Source organism: Labrus bergylta, chromosome 9 (genome assembly GCF_963930695.1).
Source record: "Labrus bergylta chromosome 9, fLabBer1.1, whole genome shotgun sequence".
NCBI classification, from domain to species: domain Eukaryota; kingdom Metazoa; phylum Chordata; class Actinopteri; order Labriformes; family Labridae; genus Labrus; species Labrus bergylta.
Genome location: NC_089203.1, coordinates 7,527,841 through 7,551,587, shown reverse-complemented (window position 1 = coordinate 7,551,587; position 23,747 = coordinate 7,527,841). Strand labels below are relative to the sequence as shown.

At 40.4% G+C, this 23,747-nt stretch overlaps 37 non-coding genes across 37 annotated transcripts; all 37 read left to right on the top strand.

Annotated features, from left to right (window-relative positions):
- The first annotated feature begins 306 nt into the window (after nt 1-306).
- Nucleotides 307-379, top strand: trnak-cuu (transfer RNA lysine (anticodon CUU)). Its single transcript has one exon. It is a non-coding gene; the product is annotated as a tRNA-Lys (tRNA).
- Nucleotides 380-2,276: 1,897 nt separating this feature from the next.
- Nucleotides 2,277-2,349, top strand: trnak-cuu (transfer RNA lysine (anticodon CUU)). Its single transcript has one exon. It is a non-coding gene; the product is annotated as a tRNA-Lys (tRNA).
- A 145-nt stretch (nt 2,350-2,494) lies between these two features.
- Nucleotides 2,495-2,567, top strand: trnak-cuu (transfer RNA lysine (anticodon CUU)). The gene has a single exon. It is a non-coding gene; the product is annotated as a tRNA-Lys (tRNA).
- A 367-nt stretch (nt 2,568-2,934) lies between these two features.
- On the top strand, nt 2,935-3,007 carry trnak-cuu (transfer RNA lysine (anticodon CUU)). The gene has a single exon. It is a non-coding gene; the product is annotated as a tRNA-Lys (tRNA).
- Nucleotides 3,008-3,150: 143 nt separating this feature from the next.
- Nucleotides 3,151-3,223, top strand: trnak-cuu (transfer RNA lysine (anticodon CUU)). Its single transcript has one exon. It is a non-coding gene; the product is annotated as a tRNA-Lys (tRNA).
- Nucleotides 3,224-4,016: 793 nt separating this feature from the next.
- Nucleotides 4,017-4,089, top strand: trnak-cuu (transfer RNA lysine (anticodon CUU)). Its single transcript has one exon. It is a non-coding gene; the product is annotated as a tRNA-Lys (tRNA).
- An 807-nt stretch (nt 4,090-4,896) lies between these two features.
- trnak-cuu (transfer RNA lysine (anticodon CUU)) lies at nt 4,897-4,969 on the top strand. Its single transcript has one exon. It is a non-coding gene; the product is annotated as a tRNA-Lys (tRNA).
- A 143-nt stretch (nt 4,970-5,112) lies between these two features.
- On the top strand, nt 5,113-5,185 carry trnak-cuu (transfer RNA lysine (anticodon CUU)). Its single transcript has one exon. It is a non-coding gene; the product is annotated as a tRNA-Lys (tRNA).
- A 793-nt stretch (nt 5,186-5,978) lies between these two features.
- Nucleotides 5,979-6,051, top strand: trnak-cuu (transfer RNA lysine (anticodon CUU)). The gene has a single exon. It is a non-coding gene; the product is annotated as a tRNA-Lys (tRNA).
- Nucleotides 6,052-7,516: 1,465 nt separating this feature from the next.
- trnak-cuu (transfer RNA lysine (anticodon CUU)) lies at nt 7,517-7,589 on the top strand. Its single transcript has one exon. It is a non-coding gene; the product is annotated as a tRNA-Lys (tRNA).
- Nucleotides 7,590-7,956: 367 nt separating this feature from the next.
- trnak-cuu (transfer RNA lysine (anticodon CUU)) lies at nt 7,957-8,029 on the top strand. The gene has a single exon. It is a non-coding gene; the product is annotated as a tRNA-Lys (tRNA).
- Nucleotides 8,030-8,812: 783 nt separating this feature from the next.
- Nucleotides 8,813-8,885, top strand: trnak-cuu (transfer RNA lysine (anticodon CUU)). The gene has a single exon. It is a non-coding gene; the product is annotated as a tRNA-Lys (tRNA).
- A 143-nt stretch (nt 8,886-9,028) lies between these two features.
- Nucleotides 9,029-9,101, top strand: trnak-cuu (transfer RNA lysine (anticodon CUU)). The gene has a single exon. It is a non-coding gene; the product is annotated as a tRNA-Lys (tRNA).
- Nucleotides 9,102-9,252: 151 nt separating this feature from the next.
- On the top strand, nt 9,253-9,325 carry trnak-cuu (transfer RNA lysine (anticodon CUU)). Its single transcript has one exon. It is a non-coding gene; the product is annotated as a tRNA-Lys (tRNA).
- Nucleotides 9,326-9,470: 145 nt separating this feature from the next.
- On the top strand, nt 9,471-9,543 carry trnak-cuu (transfer RNA lysine (anticodon CUU)). The gene has a single exon. It is a non-coding gene; the product is annotated as a tRNA-Lys (tRNA).
- Nucleotides 9,544-9,910: 367 nt separating this feature from the next.
- Nucleotides 9,911-9,983, top strand: trnak-cuu (transfer RNA lysine (anticodon CUU)). Its single transcript has one exon. It is a non-coding gene; the product is annotated as a tRNA-Lys (tRNA).
- A 1,687-nt stretch (nt 9,984-11,670) lies between these two features.
- On the top strand, nt 11,671-11,743 carry trnak-cuu (transfer RNA lysine (anticodon CUU)). Its single transcript has one exon. It is a non-coding gene; the product is annotated as a tRNA-Lys (tRNA).
- A 367-nt stretch (nt 11,744-12,110) lies between these two features.
- trnak-cuu (transfer RNA lysine (anticodon CUU)) lies at nt 12,111-12,183 on the top strand. The gene has a single exon. It is a non-coding gene; the product is annotated as a tRNA-Lys (tRNA).
- Nucleotides 12,184-12,982: 799 nt separating this feature from the next.
- Nucleotides 12,983-13,055, top strand: trnak-cuu (transfer RNA lysine (anticodon CUU)). The gene has a single exon. It is a non-coding gene; the product is annotated as a tRNA-Lys (tRNA).
- A 145-nt stretch (nt 13,056-13,200) lies between these two features.
- trnak-cuu (transfer RNA lysine (anticodon CUU)) lies at nt 13,201-13,273 on the top strand. Its single transcript has one exon. It is a non-coding gene; the product is annotated as a tRNA-Lys (tRNA).
- Nucleotides 13,274-13,416: 143 nt separating this feature from the next.
- On the top strand, nt 13,417-13,489 carry trnak-cuu (transfer RNA lysine (anticodon CUU)). The gene has a single exon. It is a non-coding gene; the product is annotated as a tRNA-Lys (tRNA).
- Nucleotides 13,490-14,282: 793 nt separating this feature from the next.
- Nucleotides 14,283-14,355, top strand: trnak-cuu (transfer RNA lysine (anticodon CUU)). Its single transcript has one exon. It is a non-coding gene; the product is annotated as a tRNA-Lys (tRNA).
- Nucleotides 14,356-16,022: 1,667 nt separating this feature from the next.
- On the top strand, nt 16,023-16,095 carry trnak-cuu (transfer RNA lysine (anticodon CUU)). Its single transcript has one exon. It is a non-coding gene; the product is annotated as a tRNA-Lys (tRNA).
- A 367-nt stretch (nt 16,096-16,462) lies between these two features.
- Nucleotides 16,463-16,535, top strand: trnak-cuu (transfer RNA lysine (anticodon CUU)). Its single transcript has one exon. It is a non-coding gene; the product is annotated as a tRNA-Lys (tRNA).
- Nucleotides 16,536-16,686: 151 nt separating this feature from the next.
- On the top strand, nt 16,687-16,759 carry trnak-cuu (transfer RNA lysine (anticodon CUU)). The gene has a single exon. It is a non-coding gene; the product is annotated as a tRNA-Lys (tRNA).
- A 791-nt stretch (nt 16,760-17,550) lies between these two features.
- On the top strand, nt 17,551-17,623 carry trnak-cuu (transfer RNA lysine (anticodon CUU)). The gene has a single exon. It is a non-coding gene; the product is annotated as a tRNA-Lys (tRNA).
- Nucleotides 17,624-18,418: 795 nt separating this feature from the next.
- On the top strand, nt 18,419-18,491 carry trnak-cuu (transfer RNA lysine (anticodon CUU)). The gene has a single exon. It is a non-coding gene; the product is annotated as a tRNA-Lys (tRNA).
- A 143-nt stretch (nt 18,492-18,634) lies between these two features.
- Nucleotides 18,635-18,707, top strand: trnak-cuu (transfer RNA lysine (anticodon CUU)). Its single transcript has one exon. It is a non-coding gene; the product is annotated as a tRNA-Lys (tRNA).
- Nucleotides 18,708-19,500: 793 nt separating this feature from the next.
- trnak-cuu (transfer RNA lysine (anticodon CUU)) lies at nt 19,501-19,573 on the top strand. The gene has a single exon. It is a non-coding gene; the product is annotated as a tRNA-Lys (tRNA).
- Nucleotides 19,574-20,582: 1,009 nt separating this feature from the next.
- Nucleotides 20,583-20,655, top strand: trnak-cuu (transfer RNA lysine (anticodon CUU)). Its single transcript has one exon. It is a non-coding gene; the product is annotated as a tRNA-Lys (tRNA).
- A 151-nt stretch (nt 20,656-20,806) lies between these two features.
- Nucleotides 20,807-20,879, top strand: trnak-cuu (transfer RNA lysine (anticodon CUU)). Its single transcript has one exon. It is a non-coding gene; the product is annotated as a tRNA-Lys (tRNA).
- Nucleotides 20,880-21,022: 143 nt separating this feature from the next.
- Nucleotides 21,023-21,095, top strand: trnak-cuu (transfer RNA lysine (anticodon CUU)). Its single transcript has one exon. It is a non-coding gene; the product is annotated as a tRNA-Lys (tRNA).
- A 375-nt stretch (nt 21,096-21,470) lies between these two features.
- Nucleotides 21,471-21,543, top strand: trnak-cuu (transfer RNA lysine (anticodon CUU)). Its single transcript has one exon. It is a non-coding gene; the product is annotated as a tRNA-Lys (tRNA).
- A 1,009-nt stretch (nt 21,544-22,552) lies between these two features.
- Nucleotides 22,553-22,625, top strand: trnak-cuu (transfer RNA lysine (anticodon CUU)). The gene has a single exon. It is a non-coding gene; the product is annotated as a tRNA-Lys (tRNA).
- A 367-nt stretch (nt 22,626-22,992) lies between these two features.
- trnak-cuu (transfer RNA lysine (anticodon CUU)) lies at nt 22,993-23,065 on the top strand. Its single transcript has one exon. It is a non-coding gene; the product is annotated as a tRNA-Lys (tRNA).
- A 151-nt stretch (nt 23,066-23,216) lies between these two features.
- On the top strand, nt 23,217-23,289 carry trnak-cuu (transfer RNA lysine (anticodon CUU)). Its single transcript has one exon. It is a non-coding gene; the product is annotated as a tRNA-Lys (tRNA).
- Nucleotides 23,290-23,432: 143 nt separating this feature from the next.
- On the top strand, nt 23,433-23,505 carry trnak-cuu (transfer RNA lysine (anticodon CUU)). Its single transcript has one exon. It is a non-coding gene; the product is annotated as a tRNA-Lys (tRNA).
- Nucleotides 23,506-23,747: the final 242 nt, after the last annotated feature.

Sequence of the window (23,747 nt, the reverse complement as noted above, 5' to 3'; positions counted from 1 at the left end):
TCACACATCTTATACATGTCCATACATCATTTACTCATGATGTATAATAGTATGCATAACAAAAATTGACGTCATTTTCTTAAAAATGTAGCCCGGTTAGCTCAGTCGGTAGAGCATGAGACTCTTAATCTCAGGGTCGTGGGTTTGAGCCCCACATTGGGTGCTTTCTTCATCCTTTCAAACATAGATGTGAAACATAGGACAGGCCTTTCACATGAGCTGTTTCACACATCTTATACATGTCCATACATCATTTACTCATGATGTATGCATAACAAAAATTGACGTAAATTTCTAAAAAATATAGCCCAGTTAGCTCAGTCGGTAGAGCATGAGACTCTTAATCTCAAGGTCGTGGGTTCGAGCCCCACATTGGGTGCTATCTTCATCGTTCAGAACATAGATGAGGAATGTGTGACAGGCCTTTCACGTGGGATGTTTCACACATCTTATACATGTCCATACATCATTTACTCATGATGTATGCATAACAAAAATTGACGTAATTTTCTTAAAAATATCACCAGGTTAGCTCATTCGGTAGAGCATGACACTCTTAATCTCAGGGTCGTGGGTTCGAGCCCCACATTGGGTGCTATCTTCATCGTTCAGAACATAGATGTGGAACATGTGACAGGCCTTTCACGTGAGCTGTTTCACACATCTTATACATGTCCATACATCATTTACTCATGATGTATGCATAACAAAAATTGACGTAATTTTCTTAAAAATATCACCAGGTTAGCTCATTCGGTAGAGCATGACACTCTTAATCTCAGGGTCGTGGGTTCGAGCCCCATATTGGGTGCTATCTTCATCGTTCAGAACATAGATGTGGAACATGTGACAGGCCTTTCACGTGAGCTGTTTCACACATCTTATACATGTCCATACATCATTTACTCATGATGTATGCATAACAAAAATTGACATAATTTTCTTAAAAATATCACCAGGTTAGCTCATTTTGTAGAGCATGACACTCTTAATCTCAGGGTCGTGGGTTCGAGCCCCACATTGGGTGCTACCCTTTAGAACATTGATGTGGAACGTGGGAAAGGCCTTTCACGTGAGCTGTTTCACACATCTTATACATGTCCATACATCATTTACTCATGATGTATAATAGTATGCATAACAAAAATTGACGTAATTTTCTAAAAAATATAACCCGGTTAGCTCAGTCGGTAGAGCATGAGACTCTTAATCTCAGGGTTGTGGGTTCGAGCCCCACATTGGGTGCTATCTTCATCGTTCAGAACATAGATGAGGAATGTGTGACAGGCCTTTCACGTGAGCTGTTTCACACAACTTATACATGTCCATACAACGTTTACTCATGATGTATAATAGTATGCATAACAAAAATTGACGTAATTTTCCTAAGAATGTAGCCCGGTTAGCTCAGTCGGTAGAGCGTGAGACTCTTAATCTCAGGATCGTGGGTTCGAGCCCCACATTGGGTGCTTTCTTCATCATTCAGAACATAGATGTGGAACATGTGACAGGCCTTTCACATGAGCTGTTTCACACATCTTATACATGTCCATACATCATTTCCTGATGATGTATAATAGTATGCATAATAAAAATTGACGTAATTTTCTAAACAATATAGCCCGGTTAGCTCAGTCGGTAGAGCATGAGACTCTTAATCTCAGGGTCGTGGGTTTGAGCCCCACATTGGGTGCTTTCTTCATCCTTTCAAACATAGATGTGAAACATAGAACAGGCCTTTCACGTGAGCTGTTTCACACATCTTATTCATGTCCATACATCATTTACTCATGATGTATGCATAACAAAAATTGATGTAATTTTCTTAAAAATATCACCAGGTTAGCTCATTCGGTAGAGCATGACACTCTTAATCTCAGGGTCGTGGGTTCGAGCCCCACATTGGGTGCTATCTTCATCGCTCAGAACATAGATGTGGAACATGTGACAGGCCTTTCACGTGAGCTGTTTCACACATCTTATACATGTACATACATCATTTACTCATGATGTATGCATAACAAAAATTGACATAATTTTCTTAAAAATATCACCAGGTTAGCTCATTTTGTCGAGCATGACACTCTTAATCTCAGGGTCGTGGGTTCGAGCCCCACATTGGGTGCTATCTTCATCGTTCAGAACATAGATGAGGAATGTGTGACAGGCCTTTCACGTGGGATGTTTCACACATCTTATACATGTCCATACAACGTTTACTCATGATGTATAATAGTATGCATAACAAAAATTGACGTCATTTTCTTAAAAATGTAGCCCGGTTAGCTCAGTCGGTAGAGCATGAGACTCTTAATCTCAGGGTCGTGGGTTCGAGCCCCACATTGGGTGCTACCCTTTAGAACATTGATGTGGAACGTGGGAAAGGCCTTTCACGTGAGCTGTTTCACACATCTTACACATGTCCATACATCATTTACTCATGATGTATAATAGTATGCATAACAAAAATTGACGTAATTTTCTAAAAAATATAGCCCGGTTAGCTCAGTCGGTAGAGCATGAGACTCTTAATCTCAGGGTCGTGGGTTCGAGCCCCACATTGGGTGTCTTCTTCATCCTTTCAAACATAGATGTGAAACATAGAACAGGCCTTTCACATGAGCTGTTTCACACATCTTATACATGTCCATACATCATTTACTCATGATGTATGCATAACAAAAATTGACGTCATTTTCTTAAAAATGTAGCCCGGTTAGCTCAGTCGGTAGAGCATGAGACTCTTAATCTCAGGGTCATGGGTTCAAGCCCCACAGTGGGTGCTATCTTCATCATTCAGAACATAGATGAGGAATGTGTGACAGGCCTTTCACGTGAGCTGTTTCACACATCTTATACATGTCCATACATCATTTACTCATGATGTATAATAGTATGCATAACAAAAATTGACGTCATTTTCTTAAAAATGTAGCCCGGTTAGCTCAGTCGGTAGAGCATGAGACTCTTAATCTCAGGGTCGTGGGTTCGAGCCCCACATTGGGTGCTATCTTCATCGCTCAGAACATAGATGTGGAACATGTGACAGGCCTTTCACGTGAGCTGTTTCACACATCTTATACATGTCCATACATCATTTACTCATGATGTATGCATAACAAAAATTGACGTAAATTTCTAAAAAATATAGCCCAGTTAGCTCAGTCGGTAGAGCATGAGACTCTTAATCTCAAGGTCGTGGGTTCGAGCCCCACATTGGGTGCTATCTTCATCGTTCAGAACATAGATGAGGAATGTGTGACAGGCCTTTCACGTGGGATGTTTCACACATCTTATACATGTCCATACATCATTTACTCATGATGTATGCATAACAAAAATTGACGTAATTTTCTTAAAAATATCACCAGGTTAGCTCATTCGGTAGAGCATGACACTCTTAATCTCAGGGTCGTGGGTTCGAGCCCCGCATTGGGTGCTATCTTCATCGTTCAGAACATAGATGTGGAACATGTGACAGGCCTTTCACGTGAGCTGTTTCACACATCTTATACATGTCCATACATCATTTACTCATGATGTATGCATAACAAAAATTGACGTAATTTTCTTAAAAATATCACCAGGTTAGCTCATTCGGTAGAGCATGACACTCTTAATCTCAGGGTCGTGGGTTCGAGCCCCATATTGGGTGCTATCTTCATCGTTCAGAACATAGATGTGGAACATGTGACAGGCCTTTCACGTGAGCTGTTTCACACATCTTATACATGTCCATACATCATTTACTCATGATGTATGCATAACAAAAATTGACATAATTTTCTTAAAAATATCACCAGGTTAGCTCATTTTGTAGAGCATGACACTCTTAATCTCAGGGTCGTGGGTTCGAGCCCCACATTGGGTGCTACCCTTTAGAACATTGATGTGGAACGTGGGAAAGGCCTTTCACGTGAGCTGTTTCACACATCTTATACATGTCCATACATCATTTACTCATGATGTATAATAGTATGCATAACAAAAATTGACGTAATTTTCTAAAAAATATAACCCGGTTAGCTCAGTCGGTAGAGCATGAGACTCTTAATCTCAGGGTCGTGGGTTCGAGCCCCACATTGGGTGCTTTCTTCATCGTTCAGAACATAGATGTGGAACATAGAACAGGCCTTTCACATGAGCTGTTTCACACATCTTATACATGTCCATACATCATTTCCTGATGATGTATAATAGTATGCATAATAAAAATTGACGTAATTTTCTAAACAATATAGCCCGGTTAGCTCAGTCGGTAGAGCATGAGACTCTTAATCTCAGGGTCGTGGGTTTGAGCCCCACATCGGGTGCTTTCTTCATCCTTTCAAACATAGATGTGAAACATAGAACAGGCCTTTCACGTGAGCTGTTTCACACATCTTATTCATGTCCATACATCATTTACTCATGATGTATGCATAACAAAAATTGATGTAATTTTCTTAAAAATATCACCAGGTTAGCTCATTCGGTAGAGCATGACACTCTTAATCTCAGGGTCGTGGGTTCGAGCCCCACATTGGGTGCTATCTTCATCGCTCAGAACATAGATGTGGAACATGTGACAGGCCTTTCACGTGAGCTGTTTCACACATCTTATACATGTACATACATCATTTACTCATGATGTATGCATAACAAAAATTGACATAATTTTCTTAAAAATATCACCAGGTTAGCTCATTTTGTCGAGCATGACACTCTTAATCTCAGGGTCGTGGGTTCGAGCCCCACATTGGGTGCTATCTTCATCGTTCAGAACATAGATGAGGAATGTGTGACAGGCCTTTCACGTGGGATGTTTCACACATCTTATACATGTCCATACAACGTTTACTCATGATGTATAATAGTATGCATAACAAAAATTGACGTCATTTTCTTAAAAATGTAGCCTAGTTAGCTCAGTCGGTAGAGCATGAGACTCTTAATCTCAGGGTCGTGGGTTCGAGCCCCACATTGGGTGCTTTCTTCTTCCTTTCAAACATAGATGTGAAACATAGGACAGGCCTTTCACATGAGCTGTTTCACACATCTTATACATGTCCATACATCATTTACTCATGATGTATGCATAACAAAAATTGACGTAAATTTCTAAAAAATATAGCCCAGTTAGCTCAGTCGGTAGAGCATGAGACTCTTAATCTCAGGGTCGTGGGTTCGAGCCCCACATTGGGTGCTATTTTCATCGTTCAGAACATAGATGAGGAATGTGTGACAGGCCTTTCACGTGAGATGTTTCACACATCTTATACATGTCCATACAACGTTTACTCATGATGTATGCATAACAAAAATTGACGTAATTTTCTTAAAAATATCACCAGGTTAGCTCATTCGGTAGAGCATGACAGTCTTAATCTCAGGGTCGTGGGTTCGAGCCCCACATTGGGTGCTATCTTCATCGTTCAGAACATAGATGTGGAACATGTGACAGGCCTTTCACGTGAGCTGTTTCACACATCTTATACATGTCCATACATCATTTACTCATGATGTATGCATAACAAAAATTGACGTAATTTTCTTAAAAATATCACCAGGTTAGCTCATTCGGTAGAGCATGACACTCTTAATCTCAGGGTCGTGGGTTCGAGCCCCACATTGGGTGCTATCTTCATCGTTCAGAACATAGATGTGGAACATGTGACAGGCCTTTCACGTGAGCTGTTTCACACATCTTATACATGTCCATACATCATTTACTCATGATGTATGCATAACAAAAATTGACATAATTTTCTTAAAAATATCACCAGGTTAGCTCATTTTGTAGAGCATGACACTCTTAATCTCAGGGTCGTGGGTTCGAGCCCCACATTGGGTGCTACCCTTTAGAACATTGATGTGGAACGTGGGAAAGGCCTTTCACGTGAGCTGTTTCACACATCTTATACATGTCCATACAACGTTTACTCATGATGTATAATAGTATGCATAACAAAAATTGACGTCATTTTCTTAAAAATGTAGCCCGGTTAGCTCAGTCGGTAGAGCATGAGACTCTTAATCTCAGGGTCGTGGGTTCGAGCCCCACATTGGGTGCTATCTTTATCCTTTCAAACATAGATGTGAAACATAGAACAGGCCTTTCACGTGAGCTGTTTCACACATCTTATACATGTCCATACATCATTTACTCATGATGTATGCATAACAAAAATTGACGTAATTTTCTAAAAAATATAGCCCGGTTAGCTCAGTCGGTAGAGCATGAGGCTCTTAATCTCAGGGTTGTGGGTTCGAGCCCCACATTGGGTGCTATCTTCATCGTTCAGAACATAGATGAGGAATGTGTGACAGGCCTTTCACGTGAGCTGTTTCACACAACTTATACATGTCCATACAACGTTTACTCATGATGTATAATAGTATGCATAACAAAAATTGACGTAATTTTCCTAAGAATGTAGCCCGGTTAGCTCAGTCGGTAGAGCGTGAGACTCTTAATCTCAGGATCGTGGGTTCGAGCCCCACATTGGGTGCTTTCTTCATCATTCAGAACATAGATGTGGAACATGTGACAGGCCTTTCACATGAGCTGTTTCACACATCTTATACATGTCCATACATCATTTCCTGATGATGTATAATAGTATGCATAATAAAAATTGACGTAATTTTCTAAACAATATAGCCCGGTTAGCTCAGTCGGTAGAGCATGAGACTCTTAATCTCAGGGTCGTGGGTTTGAGCCCCACATTGGGTGCTTTCTTCATCCTTTCAAACATAGATGTGAAACATAGAACAGGCCTTTCACGTGAGCTGTTTCACACATCTTATTCATGTCCATACATCATTTACTCATGATGTATGCATAACAAAAATTGATGTAATTTTCTTAAAAATATCACCAGGTTAGCTCATTCGGTAGAGCATGACACTCTTAATCTCAGGGTCGTGGGTTCGAGCCCCACATTGGGTGCTATCTTCATCGCTCAGAACATAGATGTGGAACATGTGACAGGCCTTTCACGTGAGCTGTTTCACACATCTTATACATGTACATACATCATTTACTCATGATGTATGCATAACAAAAATTGACATAATTTTCTTAAAAATATCACCAGGTTAGCTCATTTTGTCGAGCATGACACTCTTAATCTCAGGGTCGTGGGTTCGAGCCCCACATTGGGTGCTATCTTCATCGTTCAGAACATAGATGAGGAATGTGTGACAGGCCTTTCACGTGGGATGTTTCACACATCTTATACATGTCCATACAACGTTTACTCATGATGTATAATAGTATGCATAACAAAAATTGACGTCATTTTCTTAAAAATGTAGCCGGGTTAGCTCAGTCGGTAGAGCATGAGACTCTTAATCTCAGGGTCGTGGGTTCGAGCCCCACATTGGGTGCTACCCTTTAGAACATTGATGTGGAACGTGGGAAAGGCCTTTCACGTGAGCTGTTTCACACATCTTACACATGTCCATACATCATTTACTCATGATGTATAATAGTATGCATAACAAAAATTGACGTAATTTTCTAAAAAATATAGCCCGGTTAGCTCAGTCGGTAGAGCATGAGACTCTTAATCTCAGGGTCGTGGGTTCGAGCCCCACATTGGGTGCTTTCTTCATCCTTTCAAACATAGATGTGAAACATAGAACAGGCCTTTCACATGAGCTGTTTCACACATCTTATACAGGTCCATACATCATTTACTCATGATGTATGCATAACAAAAATTGACGTAATTTTCTAAAAAATATAGCCCGGTTAGCTCAGTCGGTAGAGCATGAGACTCTTAATCTCAGGGATGTGGGTTCAAGCCCCACATTGGGTGTTACCTTCATCGTTCAGAACATAGATGAGGAATGTGTGACAGGCCTTTCACGTGAGCTGTTTCACACATCTCATACATGTCCATACAACGTTTACTCATGATGTATAATAGTATGCATAACAAAAATTGACGTCATTTTCCTAAGAATGTAGCCCGGTTAGCTCAGTCGGTAGAGCATGAGACTCTTAATCTCAGGGCCGTGGGTTCGAGCCCCACATTGGGTGCTATCTTCATCCTTTCAAACATAGATGTTGAACATGTGACAGGCCTTTCATGTGAGCTGTTTCACACATCTTATACATGTCCATACATCATTTCCTGATGATGTATAATAGTATGCATAATAAAAATTGACGTAATTTTCTAAAAAATATAGTCCGGTTAGCTCAGTCGGTAGACCATGAGACTCTTAATCTCAGGGTCGTGGGTTCGAGCCCCACATTGGGTGCTATCTTTATCCTTTCAAACATAGATGTGAAACATAGAACAGGCCTTTCACGTGAGCTGTTTCACACATCTTATTCATGTCCATACATCATTTACTCATGATGTATGCATAACAAAAATTGATGTAATCTTCTTAAAAATATCACCAGGTTAGCTCATTCAGTAGAGCATGACACTCTTAATCTCAGGGTCGTGGGTTCGAGCCCCACATTGGGTGCTATCTTCATCGTTCAGAACATAGATGTGGAACATGTGAGCTGTTTCACACATCTTATACATGTACATACATCATTTACTCATGATGTATGCATAACAAAAATTGACATAATTTTCTTAAAAATATCACCAGGTTAGCTCGTTTTGTAGAGCATGACACTCTTAATCTCAGGGTCGTGGGTTCGAGCCCCACATTGGGTGCTATCTTCATCGTTCAGAACATAGATGAGGAATGTGTGACAGGCCTTTCACGTGGGATGTTTCACACATCTTATACATGTCCATACAACGTTTACTCATGATGTATGCATAACAAAAATTGACGTCATTTTCTTAAAAATGTAGCCCGGTTAGCTCAGTCGGTAGAGCATGAGACTCTTAATCTCAGGGTCGTGGGTTCGAGCCCCACATTGGGTGCTTTCATCATCGTTCAGAACATAGATGTGGAACATGTGACAGGCCTTTCACGTGAGCTGTTTCACACATCTTATACATGTCCATACATCATTTACTCATGATGTATGCATAACAAAAATTGACGTAAATTTCTAAAAAATATAGCCCAGTTAGCTCAGTTGGTAGAGCATGAGACTCTTAATCTCAGGGTCGTGGGTTCGAGCCCCACATTGGGTGCTATTTTCATCGTTCAGAACATAGATGAGGAATGTGTGACAGGCCTTTCACGTGAGATGTTTCACACATCTTATACATGTCCATACAACGTTTACTCATGATGTATAATAGTATGCATAACAAAAATTGACGTCATTTTCTTAAAAATGTAGCCCGGTTAGCTCAGTCGGTAGAGCATGAGACTCTTAATCTCAGGGTCGTGGGTTCGAGCCCCACATTGGGTGCTACCCTTTAGAACATTGATGTGGAACGTGGGAAAGGCCTTTCACGTGAGCTGTTTCACACATCTTACACATGTCCATACATCATTTACTCATGATGTATAATAGTATGCATAACAAAAATTGACGTAATTTTCTAAAAAATATAGCCCGGTTAGCTCAGTCGGTAGAGCATGAGACTCTTAATCTCAGGGTCGTGGGTTCGAGCCCCACATTGGGTGCTTTCTTCATCCTTTCAAACATAGATGTGAAACATAGAACAGGCCTTTCACATGAGCTGTTTCACACATCTTATACATGTCCATACATCATTTACTCATGATGTATGCATAACAAAAATTGACGTAATTTTCTAAAAAATATAGCCCGGTTAGCTCAGTCGGTAGAGCATGAGACTCTTAATCTCAGGGATGTGGGTTCAAGCCCCACATTGGGTGCTACCTTCATCGTTCAGAACATAGATGAGGAATGTGTGACAGGCCTTTCACGTGAGCTGTTTCACACATCTCATACATGTCCATACAACGTTTACTCATGATGTATAATAGTATGCATAACAAAAATTGACATCATTTTCCTAAGAATGTAGCCCGGTTAGCTCAGTCGGTAGAGCATGAGACTCTTAATCTCAGGGCCGTGGGTTCGAGCCCCACATTGGGTGCTATCTTCATCCTTTCAAACATAGATGTTGAACATGTGACAGGCCTTTCATGTGAGCTGTTTCACACATCTTATACATGTCCATACATCATTTCCTGATGATGTATAATAGTATGCATAATAAAAATTGACGTAATTTTCTAAAAAATATAGTCCGGTTAGCTCAGTCGGTAGACCATGAGACTCTTAATCTCAGGGTCGTGGGTTCGAGCCCCACATTGGGTGCTATCTTTATCCTTTCAAACATAGATGTGAAACATAGAACAGGCCTTTCACGTGAGCTGTTTCACACATCTTATTCATGTCCATACATCATTTACTCATGATGTATGCATAACAAAAATTGATGTAATCTTCTTAAAAATATCACCAGGTTAGCTCATTCGGTAGAGCATGACACTCTTAATCTCAGGGTCGTGGGTTCGAGCCCCACATTGGGTGCTTTCTTAATCGTTCAGAACATAGATGTGGAACATAGAACAGGCCTTTCACATGAGCTGTTTCACACATCTTATACATGTCCATACATCATTTACTCATGATGTATGCATAACAAAAATTGACGTAATTTTCTAAAAAATATAGCCCGGTTAGCTCAGTCGGTAGAGCATGAGGCTCTTAATCTCAGGGTTGTGGGTTCGAGCCCCACATTGGGTGCTATCTTCATCGTTCAGAACATAGATGAGGAATGTGTGACAGGCCTTTCACGTGAGCTGTTTCACACAACTTATACATGTCCATACAACGTTTACTCATGATGTATAATAGTATGCATAACAAAAATTGACGTAATTTTCCTAAGAATGTAGCCCGGTTAGCTCAGTCGGTAGAGCGTGAGACTCTTAATCTCAGGATCGTGGGTTCGAGCCCCACATTGGGTGCTTTCTTCATCATTCAGAACATAGATGTGGAACATGTGACAGGCCTTTCACATGAGCTGTTTCACACATCTTATACATGTCCATACATCATTTCCTGATGATGTATAATAGTATGCATAATAAAAATTGACGTAATTTTCTAAACAATATAGCCCGGTTAGCTCAGTCGGTAGAGCATGAGACTCTTAATCTCAGGGTCGTGGGTTTGAGCCCCACATTGGGTGCTTTCTTCATCCTTTCAAACATAGATGTGAAACATAGAACAGGCCTTTCACGTGAGCTGTTTCACACATCTTATTCATGTCCATACATCATTTACTCATGATGTATGCATAACAAAAATTGATGTAATTTTCTTAAAAATATCACCAGGTTAGCTCATTCGGTAGAGCATGACACTCTTAATCTCAGGGTCGTGGGTTCGAGCCCCACATTGGGTGCTATCTTCATCGCTCAGAACATAGATGTGGAACATGTGACAGGCCTTTCACGTGAGCTGTTTCACACATCTTATACATGTACATACATCATTTACTCATGATGTATGCATAACAAAAATTGACATAATTTTCTTAAAAATATCACCAGGTTAGCTCATTTTGTCGAGCATGACACTCTTAATCTCAGGGTCGTGGGTTCGAGCCCCACATTGGGTGCTATCTTCATCGTTCAGAACATAGATGAGGAATGTGTGACAGGCCTTTCACGTGGGATGTTTCACACATCTTATACATGTCCATACAACGTTTACTCATGATGTATAATAGTATGCATAACAAAAATTGACGTCATTTTCTTAAAAATGTAGCCCGGTTAGCTCAGTCGGTAGAGCATGAGACTCTTAATCTCAGGGTCGTGGGTTCGAGCCCCACATTGGGTGCTTTCTTCATCCTTTCAAACATAGATGTGAAACATAGAACAGGCCTTTCACATGAGCTGTTTCACACATCTTATACATGTCCATACATCATTTACTCATGATGTATGCATAACAAAAATTGACGTAATTTTCTAAAAAATATAGCCCGGTTAGCTCAGTCGGTAGAGCATGAGACTCTTAATCTCAGGGATGTGGGTTCAAGCCCCACATTGGGTGCTACCTTCATCGTTCAGAACATAGATGAGGAATGTGTGACAGGCCTTTCACGTGAGCTGTTTCACACATCTCATACATGTCCATACAACGTTTACTCATGATGTATAATAGTATGCATAACAAAAATTGACGTCATTTTCCTAAGAATGTAGCCCGGTTAGCTCAGTCGGTAGAGCATGAGACTCTTAATCTCAGGGCCGTGGGTTCGAGCCCCACATTGGGTGCTATCTTCATCCTTTCAAACATAGATGTTGAACATGTGACAGGCCTTTCATGTGAGCTGTTTCACACATCTTATACATGTCCATACATCATTTCCTGATGATGTATAATAGTATGCATAATAAAAATTGACGTAATTTTCTAAAAAATATAGTCCGGTTAGCTCAGTCGGTAGACCATGAGACTCTTAATCTCAGGGTCGTGGGTTCGAGCCCCACATTGGGTGCTATCTTTATCCTTTCAAACATAGATGTGAAACATAGAACAGGCCTTTCACGTGAGCTGTTTCACACATCTTATTCATGTCCATACATCATTTACTCATGATGTATGCATAACAAAAATTGATGTAATCTTCTTAAAAATATCACCAGGTTAGCTCATTCGGTAGAGCATGACACTCTTAATCTCAGGGTCGTGGGTTCGAGCCCCACATTGGGTGCTATCTTCATCGTTCAGAACATAGATGTGGAACATGTGACAGGCCTTTCACGTGAGCTGTTTCACACATCTTATACATGTACATACATCATTTACTCATGATGTATGCATAACAAAAATTGACATAATTTTCTTAAAAATATCACCAGGTTAGCTCGTTTTGTAGAGCATGACACTCTTAATCTCAGGGTCGTGGGTTCGAGCCCCACATTGGGTGCTATCTTCATCGTTCAGAACATAGATGAGGAATGTGTGACAGGCCTTTCACGTGGGATGTTTCACACATCTTATACATGTCCATACAACGTTTACTCATGATGTATGCATAACAAAAATTGACGTCATTTTCTTAAAAATGTAGCCCGGTTAGCTCAGTCGGTAGAGCATGAGACTCTTAATCTCAGGGTCGTGGGTTCGAGCCCCACATTGGGTGCTACCCTTTAGAACATTGATGTGGAACGTGGGAAAGGCCTTTCACGTGAGCTGTTTCACACATCTTATACATGTCCATACATCATTTACTCATGATGTATAATAGTATGCATAACAAAAATTGACGTCATTTTCTTAAAAATGTAGCCCGGTTAGCTCAGTCGGTAGAGCATGAGACTCTTAATCTCAGGGTCGTGGGTTCGAGCCCCACATTGGGTGCTTTCTTCTTCCTTTCAAACATAGATGTGAAACATAGGACAGGCCTTTCACATGAGCTGTTTCACACATCTTATACATGTCCATACATCATTTACTCATGATGTATGCATAACAAAAATTGACGTAAATTTCTAAAAAATATAGCCCAGTTAGCTCAGTCGGTAGAGCATGAGACTCTTAATCTCAGGGTCGTGGGTTCAAGCCCCACATTGGGTGCTATTTTCATCGTTCAGAACATAGATGAGGAATGTGTGACAGGCCTTTCACGTGAGATGTTTCACACATCTTATACATGTCCATACAACGTTTACTCATGATGTATGCATAACAAAAATTGACGTAATTTTCTTAAAAATATCACCAGGTTAGCTCATTCGGTAGAGCATGACAGTCTTAATCTCAGGGTCGTGGGTTCGAGCCCCACATTGGGTGCTATCTTCATCGTTCAGAACATAGATGTGGAACATGTGACAGGCCTTTCACGTGAGCTGTTTCACACATCTTATACATGTCCATACATCATTTACTCATGATGTATGCATAACAAAAATTGACGTAATTTTCTTAAAAATATCACCAGGTTAGCTCATTCGGTAGAGCATGAGACTCTTAATCTCAGGGTCGTGGGTTCGAGCCCCACATTGGGTGCTATCTTCATCGTTCAGAACATAGATGTGGAACATGTGACAGGCCTTTCACGTGAGCTGTTTCACACATCTTATACATGTCCATACATCATTTACTCATGATGTATGCATAACAAAAATTGACATAATTTTCTTAAAAATATCACCAGGTTAGCTCATTTTGTAGAGCATGACACTCTTAATCTCAGGGTCGTGGGTTCGAGCCCCACATTGGGTGCTACCCTTTAGAACATTGATGTGGAACGTGGGAAAGGCCTTTCACGTGAGCTGTTTCACACATCTTATACATGTCCATACAACGTTTACTCATGATGTATAATAGTATGCATAACAAAAATTGACGTCATTTTCTTAAAAATGTAGCCCGGTTAGCTCAGTCGGTAGAGCATGAGACTCTTAATCTCAGGGTCGTGGGTTCGAGCCCCACATTGGGTGCTATCTTCATCCTTTCAAACATAGATGTGAAACATAGAACAGGCCTTTCACGTGAGCTGTTTCACACATCTTATACATGTCCATACATCATTTACTCATGATGTATGCATAACAAAAATTGACGTAATTTTCTTAAAAATATCACCAGGTTAGCTCATTCGGTAGAGCATGACACTCTTAATCTCAGGGTCGTGGGTTCGAGCCCCACATTGGGTGCTATCTTCATCGTTCAGAACATAGATGTGGAACATGTGACAGGCCTTTCACGTGAGCTGTTTCACACATCTTATACATGTCCATACATCATTTACTCATGATGTATGCATAACAAAAATTGACATAATTTTCTTAAAAATATCACCAGGTTAGCTCATTTTGTAGAGCATGACACTCTTAATCTCAGGGTCGTGGGTTCGAGCCCCACATTGGGTGCTACCCTTTAGAACATTGATGTGGAACGTGGGAAAGGCCTTTCACGTGAGCTGTTTCACACATCTTATACATGTCCATACATCATTTACTCATGATGTATAATAGTATGCATAACAAAAATTGACGTAATTTTCTAAAAAATATAACCCGGTTAGCTCAGTCGGTAGAGCATGAGACTCTTAATCTCAGGGTTGTGGGTTCGAGCCCCACATTGGGTGCTTTCTTCATCATTCAGAACATAGATGTGGAACATAGAACAGGCCTTTCACATGAGCTGTTTCACACATCTTATACATGTCCATACATCATTTACTCATGATGTATGCATAACAAAAATTGACGTAATTTTCTAAAAAATATAGCCCGGTTAGCTCAGTCGGTAGAGCATGAGACTCTTAATCTCAGGGTTGTGGGTTCGAGCCCCACATTGGGTGCTATCTTCATCGTTCAGAACATAGATGAGGAATGTGTGACAGGCCTTTCACGTGAGCTGTTTCACACAACTTATACATGTCCATACAACGTTTACTCATGATGTATAATAGTATGCATAACAAAAATTGACGTCATTTTCTTAAAAATGTAGCCCGGTTAGCTCAGTCAGTAGAGCATGAGACTCTTAATCTCAGGGTCGTGGGTTCGAGCCCCACATTGGGTGCTATCTTTATCCTTTCAAACATAGATGTGAAACATAGAACAGGCCTTTCACGTGAGCTGTTTCACACATCTTATACATGTCCATACATCATTTACTCATGATGTATGCATAACAAAAATTGACGTAATTTTCTTAAAAATATCACCAGGTTAGCTCATTCGGTAGAGCATGACACTCTTAATCTCAGGGTCGTGGGTTCGAGCCCCACATTGGGTGCTATCTTCATCGTTCAGAACATAGATGTGGAACATGTGACAGGCCTTTCACGTGAGCTGTTTCACACATCTTATACATGTCCATACATCATTTACTCATGATGTATGCATAACAAAAATTGACATAATTTTCTTAAAAATATCACCAGGTTAGCTCATTTTGTAGAGCATGACACTCTTAATCTCAGGGTCGTGGGTTCGAGCCCCACATTGGGTGCTACCCTTTAGAACATTGATGTGGAACGTGGGAAAGGCCTTTCACGTGAGCTGTTTCACACATCTTATACATGTCCATACATCATTTACTCATGATGTATAATAGTATGCATAACAAAAATTGACGTAATTTTCTAAAAAATATAACCCGGTTAGCTCAGTCGGTAGAGCATGAGACTCTTAATCTCAGGGTCGTGGGTTCGAGCCCCACATTGGGTGCTTTCTTCATCGTTCAGAACATAGATGTGGAACATAGAACAGGCCTTTCACATGAGCTGTTTCACACATCTTATACATGTCCATACATCATTTACTCATGATGTATGCATAACAAAAATTGACGTAATTTTCTAAAAAATATAGCCCGGTTAGCTCAGTCGGTAGAGCATGAGACTCTTAATCTCAGGGTTGTGGGTTCGAGCCCCACATTGGGTGCTATCTTCATCGTTCAGAACATAGATGAGGAATGTGTGACAGGCCTTTCACGTGAGCTGTTTCACACAACTTATACATGTCGATACAACGTTTACTCATGATGTATAATAGTATGCATAACAAAAATTGACGTAATTTTCCTAAGAATGTAGCCCGGTTAGCTCAGTCGGTAGAGCGTGAGACTCTTAATCTCAGGATCGTGGGTTCGAGCCCCACATTGGGTGCTTTCTTCATCGTTCAGAACATAGATGTGGAACATGTGACAGGCCTTTCACATGAGCTGTTTCACACATCTTATACATGTCCATACATCATTTCCTGATGATGTATAATAGTATGCATAATAAAAATTGACGTAATTTTCTAAACAATATAGCCCGGTTAGCTCAGTCGGTAGAGCATGAGACTCTTAATCTCAGGGTCGTGGGTTCGAGCCCCACATTGGGTGCTATCTTTATCATTTCAAACATAGATGTGAAACATAGAACAGGCCTTTCACGTGAGCTGTTTCACACATCTTATTCATGTCCATACATCATTTACTCATGATGTATGCATAACAAAAATTGATGTAATTTTCTTAAAAATATCACCAGGTTAGCTCATTCGGTAGAGCATGACACTCTTAATCTCAGGGTCGTGGGTTCGAGCCCCACATTGGGTGCTATCTTCATCGTTCAGAACATAGATATGGAACATGTGACAGGCCTTTCACGTGAGCTGTTTCACACATCTTATACATGTACATACATCATTTACTCATGATGTATGCATAACAAAAATTGACGTAATTTTCTAAAAAATATAGCCCGGTTAGCTCAGTCGGTAGAGCATGAGACTCTTAATCTCAGGGATGTGGGTTCAAGCCCCACATTGGGTGCTACCTTCATCGTTCAGAACATAGATGAGGAATGTGTGACAGGCCTTTCACGTGAGCTGTTTCACACATCTCATACATGTACATACATCATTTACTCATGATGTATGCATAACAAAAATTGACATAATTTTCTTAAAAATATCACCAGGTTAGCTCGTTTTGTAGAGCATGACACTCTTAATCTCAGGGTCGTGGGTTCGAGCCCCACATTGGGTGCTATCTTCATCGTTCAGAACATAGATGAGGAATGTGTGACAGGCCTTTCACGTGGGATGTTTCACACATCTTATACATGTCCATACAACGTTTACTCATGATGTATGCATAACAAAAATTGACGTCATTTTCTTAAAAATGTAGCCCGGTTAGCTCAGTCGGTAGAGCATGAGACTCTTAATCTCAGGGTCGTGGGTTCGAGCCCCACATTGGGTGCTACCCTTTAGAACATTGATGTGGAACGTGGGAAAGGCCTTTCACGTGAGCTGTTTCACACATCTTATACATGTCCATACATCATTTACTCATGATGTATTATAGTATGCATAACAAAAATTGCCGTAATTTTCTAAAAAATATAGCCCGGTTAGCTCAGTCGGTAGAGCATGAGACTCTTAATCTCAGGGTCGTGGGTTTGAGCCCCACATTGGGTGCTTTCTTCATCCTTTCAAACATAGATGTGAAACATAGAACAGGCCTTTCACGTGAGCTGTTTCACACATCTTATTCATGTCCATACATCATTTACTCATGATGTATGCATAACAAAAATTGATGTAATTTTCTTAAAAATATCACCAGGTTAGCTCATTCGGTAGAGCATGACACTCTTAATCTCAGGGTCGTGGGTTCGAGCCCCACATTGGGTGCTATCTTCATCGTTCAGAACATAGATGTGGAACATGTGACAGGCCTTTCACGTGAGCTGTTTCACACATCTTATACATGTACATACATCATTTACTCATGATGTATGCATAACAAAAATTGACATAATTTTCTTAAAAATATCACCAGGTTAGCTCATTTTGTAGAGCATGACACTCTTAATCTCAGGGTCGTGGGTTCGAGCCCCACATTGGGTGCTACCCTTTAGAACATTGATGTGGAACGTGGGAAAGGCCTTTCACGTGAGCTGTTTCACACATCTTATACATGTCCATACATCATTTACTCATGATGTATAATAGTATGCATAACAAAAATTGACGTCATTTTCTTAAAAATGTAGCCCGGTTAGCTCAGTCGGTAGAGCATGAGACTCTTAATCTCAGGGTCGTGGGTTCGAGCCCCACATTGGGTGCTTTCTTCTTCCTTTCAAACATAGATGTGAAACATAGGACAGGCCTTTCACATGAGCTGTTTCACACATCTTATACATGTCCATACATCATTTACTCATGATGTATGCATAACAAAAATTGACGTAAATTTCTAAAAAATATAGCCCAGTTAGCTCAGTCGGTAGAGCATGAGACTCTTAATCTCAGGGTCGTGGGTTCGAGCCCCACATTGGGTGCTATTTTCATCGTTCAGAACATAGATGAGGAATGTGTGACAGGCCTTTCACGTGAGATGTTTCACACATCTTATACATGTCCATACAACGTTTACTCATGATGTATGCATAACAAAAATTGACGTAATTTTCTTAAAAATATCACCAGGTTAGCTCATTCGGTAGAGCATGACAGTCTTAATCTCAGGGTCGTGGGTTCGAGCCCCACATTGGGTGCTATCTTCATCGTTCAGAACATAGATGTGGAACATGTGACAGGCCTTTCACGTGAGCTGTTTCACACATCTTATACATGTCCATACATCATTTACTCATGATGTATGCATAACAAAAATTGACGTAATTTTCTTAAAAATATCACCAGGTTAGCTCATTCGGTAGAGCATGACACTCTTAATCTCAGGGTCGTGGGTTCGAGCCCCACATTGGGTGCTATCTTCATCGTTCAGAACATAGATGTGGAACATGTGACAGGCCTTTCACGTGAGCTGTTTCACAAATCTTATACATGTCCATACATCATTTACTCATGATGTATGCATAACAAAAATTGACATAATTTTCTTAAAAATATCACCAGGTTAGCTCATTTTGTAGAGCATGACACTCTTAATCTCAGGGTCGTGGGTTCGAGCCCCACATTGGGTGCTACCCTTTAGAACATTGATGTGGAACGTGGGAAAGGCCTTTCACGTGAGCTGTTTCACACATCTTATACATGTCCATACAACGTTTACTCATGATGTATAATAGTATGCATAACAAAAATTGACGTCATTTTCTTAAAAATGTAGCCCGGTTAGCTCAGTCGGTAGAGCATGAGACTCTTAATCTCAGGGTCGTGGGTTCGAGCCCCACATTGGGTGCTATCTTTATCCTTTCAAACATAGATGTGAAACATAGAACAGGCCTTTCACGTGAGCTGTTTCACACATCTTATACATGTCCATACATCATTTACTCATGATGTATGCATAACAAAAATTGACGTAATTTTCTTAAAAATATCACCAGGTTAGCTCATTCGGTAGAGCATGACACTCTTAATCTCAGGGTCGTGGGTTCGAGCCCCACATTGGGTGCTATCTTCATCGTTCAGAACATAGATGTCGAACATGTGACAGGCCTTTCACGTGAGCTGTTTCACACATCTTATACATGTCCATACATCATTTACTCATGATGTATGCATAACAAAAATTGACATAATTTTCTTAAAAATATCACCAGGTTAGCTCATTTTGTAGAGCATGACACTCTTAATCTCAGGGTCGTGGGTTCGAGCCCCACATTGGGTGCTACCCTTTAGAACATTGATGTGGAACGTGGGAAAGGCCTTTCACGTGAGCTGTTTCACACATCTTATACATGTCCATACATCATTTACTCATGATGTATAATAGTATGCATAACAAAAATTGACGTAATCTTCTTAAAAATATCACCAGGTTAGCTCATTCGGTAGAGCATGACACTCTTAATCTCAGGGTCGTGGGTTCGAGCCCCACATTGGGTGCTATCTTCATCGTTCAGAACATAGATGTGGAACATGTGACAGGCCTTTCACGTGAGCTGTTTCACACATCTTATACATGTACATACATCATTTACTCATGATGTATGCATAACAAAAATTGACATAATTTTCTTAAAAATATCACCAGGTTAGCTCGTTTTGTAGAGCATGACACTCTTAATCTCAGGGTCGTGGGTTCGAGCCCCACATTGGGTGCTATCTTCATCGTTCAGAACATAGATGAGGAATGTGTGACAGGCCTTTCACGTGGGATGTTTCACACATCTTATACATGTCCATACAACGTTTACTCATGATGTATGCATAACAAAAATTGACGTCATTTTGTTAAAAATGTAGCCCGGTTAGCTCAGTCGGTAGAGCATGAGACTCTTAATCTCAGGGTCGTGGGTTCGAGCCCCACATTGGGTGCTTTCATCATCGTTCAGAACATAGATGTGGAACATGTGACAGGCCTTTCACGTGAGCTGTTTCACACATCTTATACATGTCCATACATCATTTACTCATGATGTATAATAGTATGCAGAACAAAAATTGACATAATTTTCTTAAAAATGTAGCCCGGTTAGCTCAGTCGGTAGAGCATGAGACTCTTAATCTCAGGGTCGTGGGTTCGAGCCCCACATTGGGTGCTTTCTTCTTCCTTTCAAACATAGATGTGAAACATAGGACAGGCCTTTCACATGAGCTGTTTCACACATCTTATACATGTCCATACATCATTTACTCATGATGTATGCATAACAAAAATTGACGTAAATTTCTAAAAAATATAGCCCAGTTAGCTCAGTCGGTAGAGCATGAGACTCTTAATCTCAGGGTCGTGGGTTCGAGCCCCACATTGGGTGCTATTTTCATCGTTCAGAACATAGATGAGGAATGTGTGACAGGCCTTTCACGTGAGATGTTTCACACATCTTATACATGTCCATACAACGTTTACTCATGATGTATAATAGTATGCATAACAAAAATTGACGTCATTTTCTTAAAAATGTAGCCCGGTTAGCTCAGTCGGTAGAGCATGAGACTCTTAATCTCAGGGTCATGGGTTCAAGCCCCACAGTGGGTGCTATCTTCATCATTCAGAACATAGATGAGGAATGTGTGACAGGCCTTTCACGTGAGCTGTTTCACACATCTTATACATGTCCATACATCATTTACTCATGATGTATAATAGTATGCATAACAAAAATTGACGTCATTTTCTTAAAAATGTAGCCCGGTTAGCTCAGTCGGTAGAGCATGAGACTCTTAATCTCAGGGTCGTGGGTTCGAGCCCCACATTGGGTGCTTTCTTCATCCTTTCAAACATAGATGTGAAACATAGGACAGGCCTTTCACATGAGCTGTTTCACACATCTTATACATGTCCATACATCATTTACTCATGATGTATGCATAACAAAAATTGACGTAAATTTCTAAAAAATATAGCCCAGTTAGCTCAGTCGGTAGAGCATGAGACTCTTAATCTCAAGGTCATGGGTTCGAGCCCCACATTGGGTGCTATCTTCATCGTTCAGAACATAGATGAGGAATGTGTGACAGGCCTTTCACGTGGGATGTTTCACACATCTTATACATGTCCATACATCATTTACTCATGATGTATGCATAACAAAAATTGACGTAATTTTCTTAAAAATATCACCAGGTTAGCTCATTCGGTAGAGCATGACACTCTTAATCTCAGGGTCGTGGGTTCGAGCCCCACATTGGGTGCTATCTTCATCGTTCAGAACATAGATGTGGAACATGTGACAGGCCTTTCACGTGAGCTGTTTCACACATCTTATACATGTCCATACATCATTTACTCATGATGTATGCATAACAAAAATTGACGTAATTTTCTTAAAAATATCACCAGGTTAGCTCATTCGGTAGAGCATGACACTCTTAATCTCAGGGTCGTGGGTTCGAGCCCCATATTGGGTGCTATCTTCATCGTTCAGAACATAGATGTGGAACATGTGACAGGCCTTTCACGTGAGCTGTTTCACACATCTTATACATGTCCATACATCATTTACTCATGATGTATGCATAACAAAAATTGACATAATTTTCTTAAAAATATCACCAGGTTAGCTCATTTTGTAGAGCATGACACTCTTAATCTCAGGGTCGTGGGTTCGAGCCCCACATTGGGTGCTACCCTTTAGAACATTGATGTGGAACGTGGGAAAGGCCTTTCACGTGAGCTGTTTCACACATCTTATACATGTCCATACATCATTTACTCATGATGTATAATAGTATGCATAACAAAAATTGACGTAATTTTCTAAAAAATATAACCCGGTTAGCTCAGTCGGTAGAGCATGAGACTCTTAATCTCAGGGTCGTGGGTTCGAGCCCCACATTGGGTGCTTTCTTCATCGTTCAGAACATAGATGTGGAACATAGAACAGGCCTTTCACATGAGCTGTTTCACACATCTTATACATGTCCATACATCATTTACTCATGATGTATGCATAACAAAAATTGACGTAATTTTCTAAAAAATATAGCCCGGTTAGCTCAGTCGGTAGAGCATGAGACTCTTAATCTCAGGGTTGTGGGTTCGAGCCCCACATTGGGTGCTATCTTCATCGTTCAGAACATAGATGAGGAATGTGTGACAGGCCTTTCACGTGAGCTGTTTCACACAACTTATACATGTCCATACAACGTTTACTCATGATGTATAATAGTATGCATAACAAAAATTGACGTAATTTTCCTAAGAATGTAGCCCGGTTAGCTCAGTCGGTAGAGCGTGAGACTCTTAATCTCAGGATCGTGGGTTCGAGCCCCACATTGGGTGCTTTCTTCATCATTCAGAACATAGATGTGGAACATGTGACAGGCCTTTCACATGAGCTGTTTCACACATCTTATACATGTCCATACATCATTTCCTGATGATGTATAATAGTATGCATAATAAAAATTGACGTAATTTTCTAAACAATATAGCCCGGTTAGCTCAGTCGGTAGAGCATGAGACTCTTAATCTCAGGGTCGTGGGTTCGAGCCCCACATTGGGTGCTTTCTTCATCCTTTCAAACATAGATGTGAAACATAGGACAGGCCTTTCACATGAGCTGTTTCACACATCTTATACATGTCCATACATCATTTACTCATGATGTATGCATAACAAAAATTGACGTAAATTTCTAAAAAATATAGCCCAGTTAGCTCAGTCGGTAGAGCATGAGACTCTTAATCTCAAGGTCGTGGGTTCGAGCCCCACATTGGGTGCTATCTTCATCGTTCAGAACATAGATGAGGAATGTGTGACAGGCCTTTCACGTGGGATGTTTCACACATCTTATACATGTCCATACATCATTTACTCATGATGTATGCATAACAAAAATTGACGTAATTTTCTTAAAAATATCACCAGGTTAGCTCATTCGGTAGAGCATGACACTCTTAATCTCAGGGTCGTGGGTTCGAGCCCCACATTGGGTGCTATCTTCATCGTTCAGAACATAGAT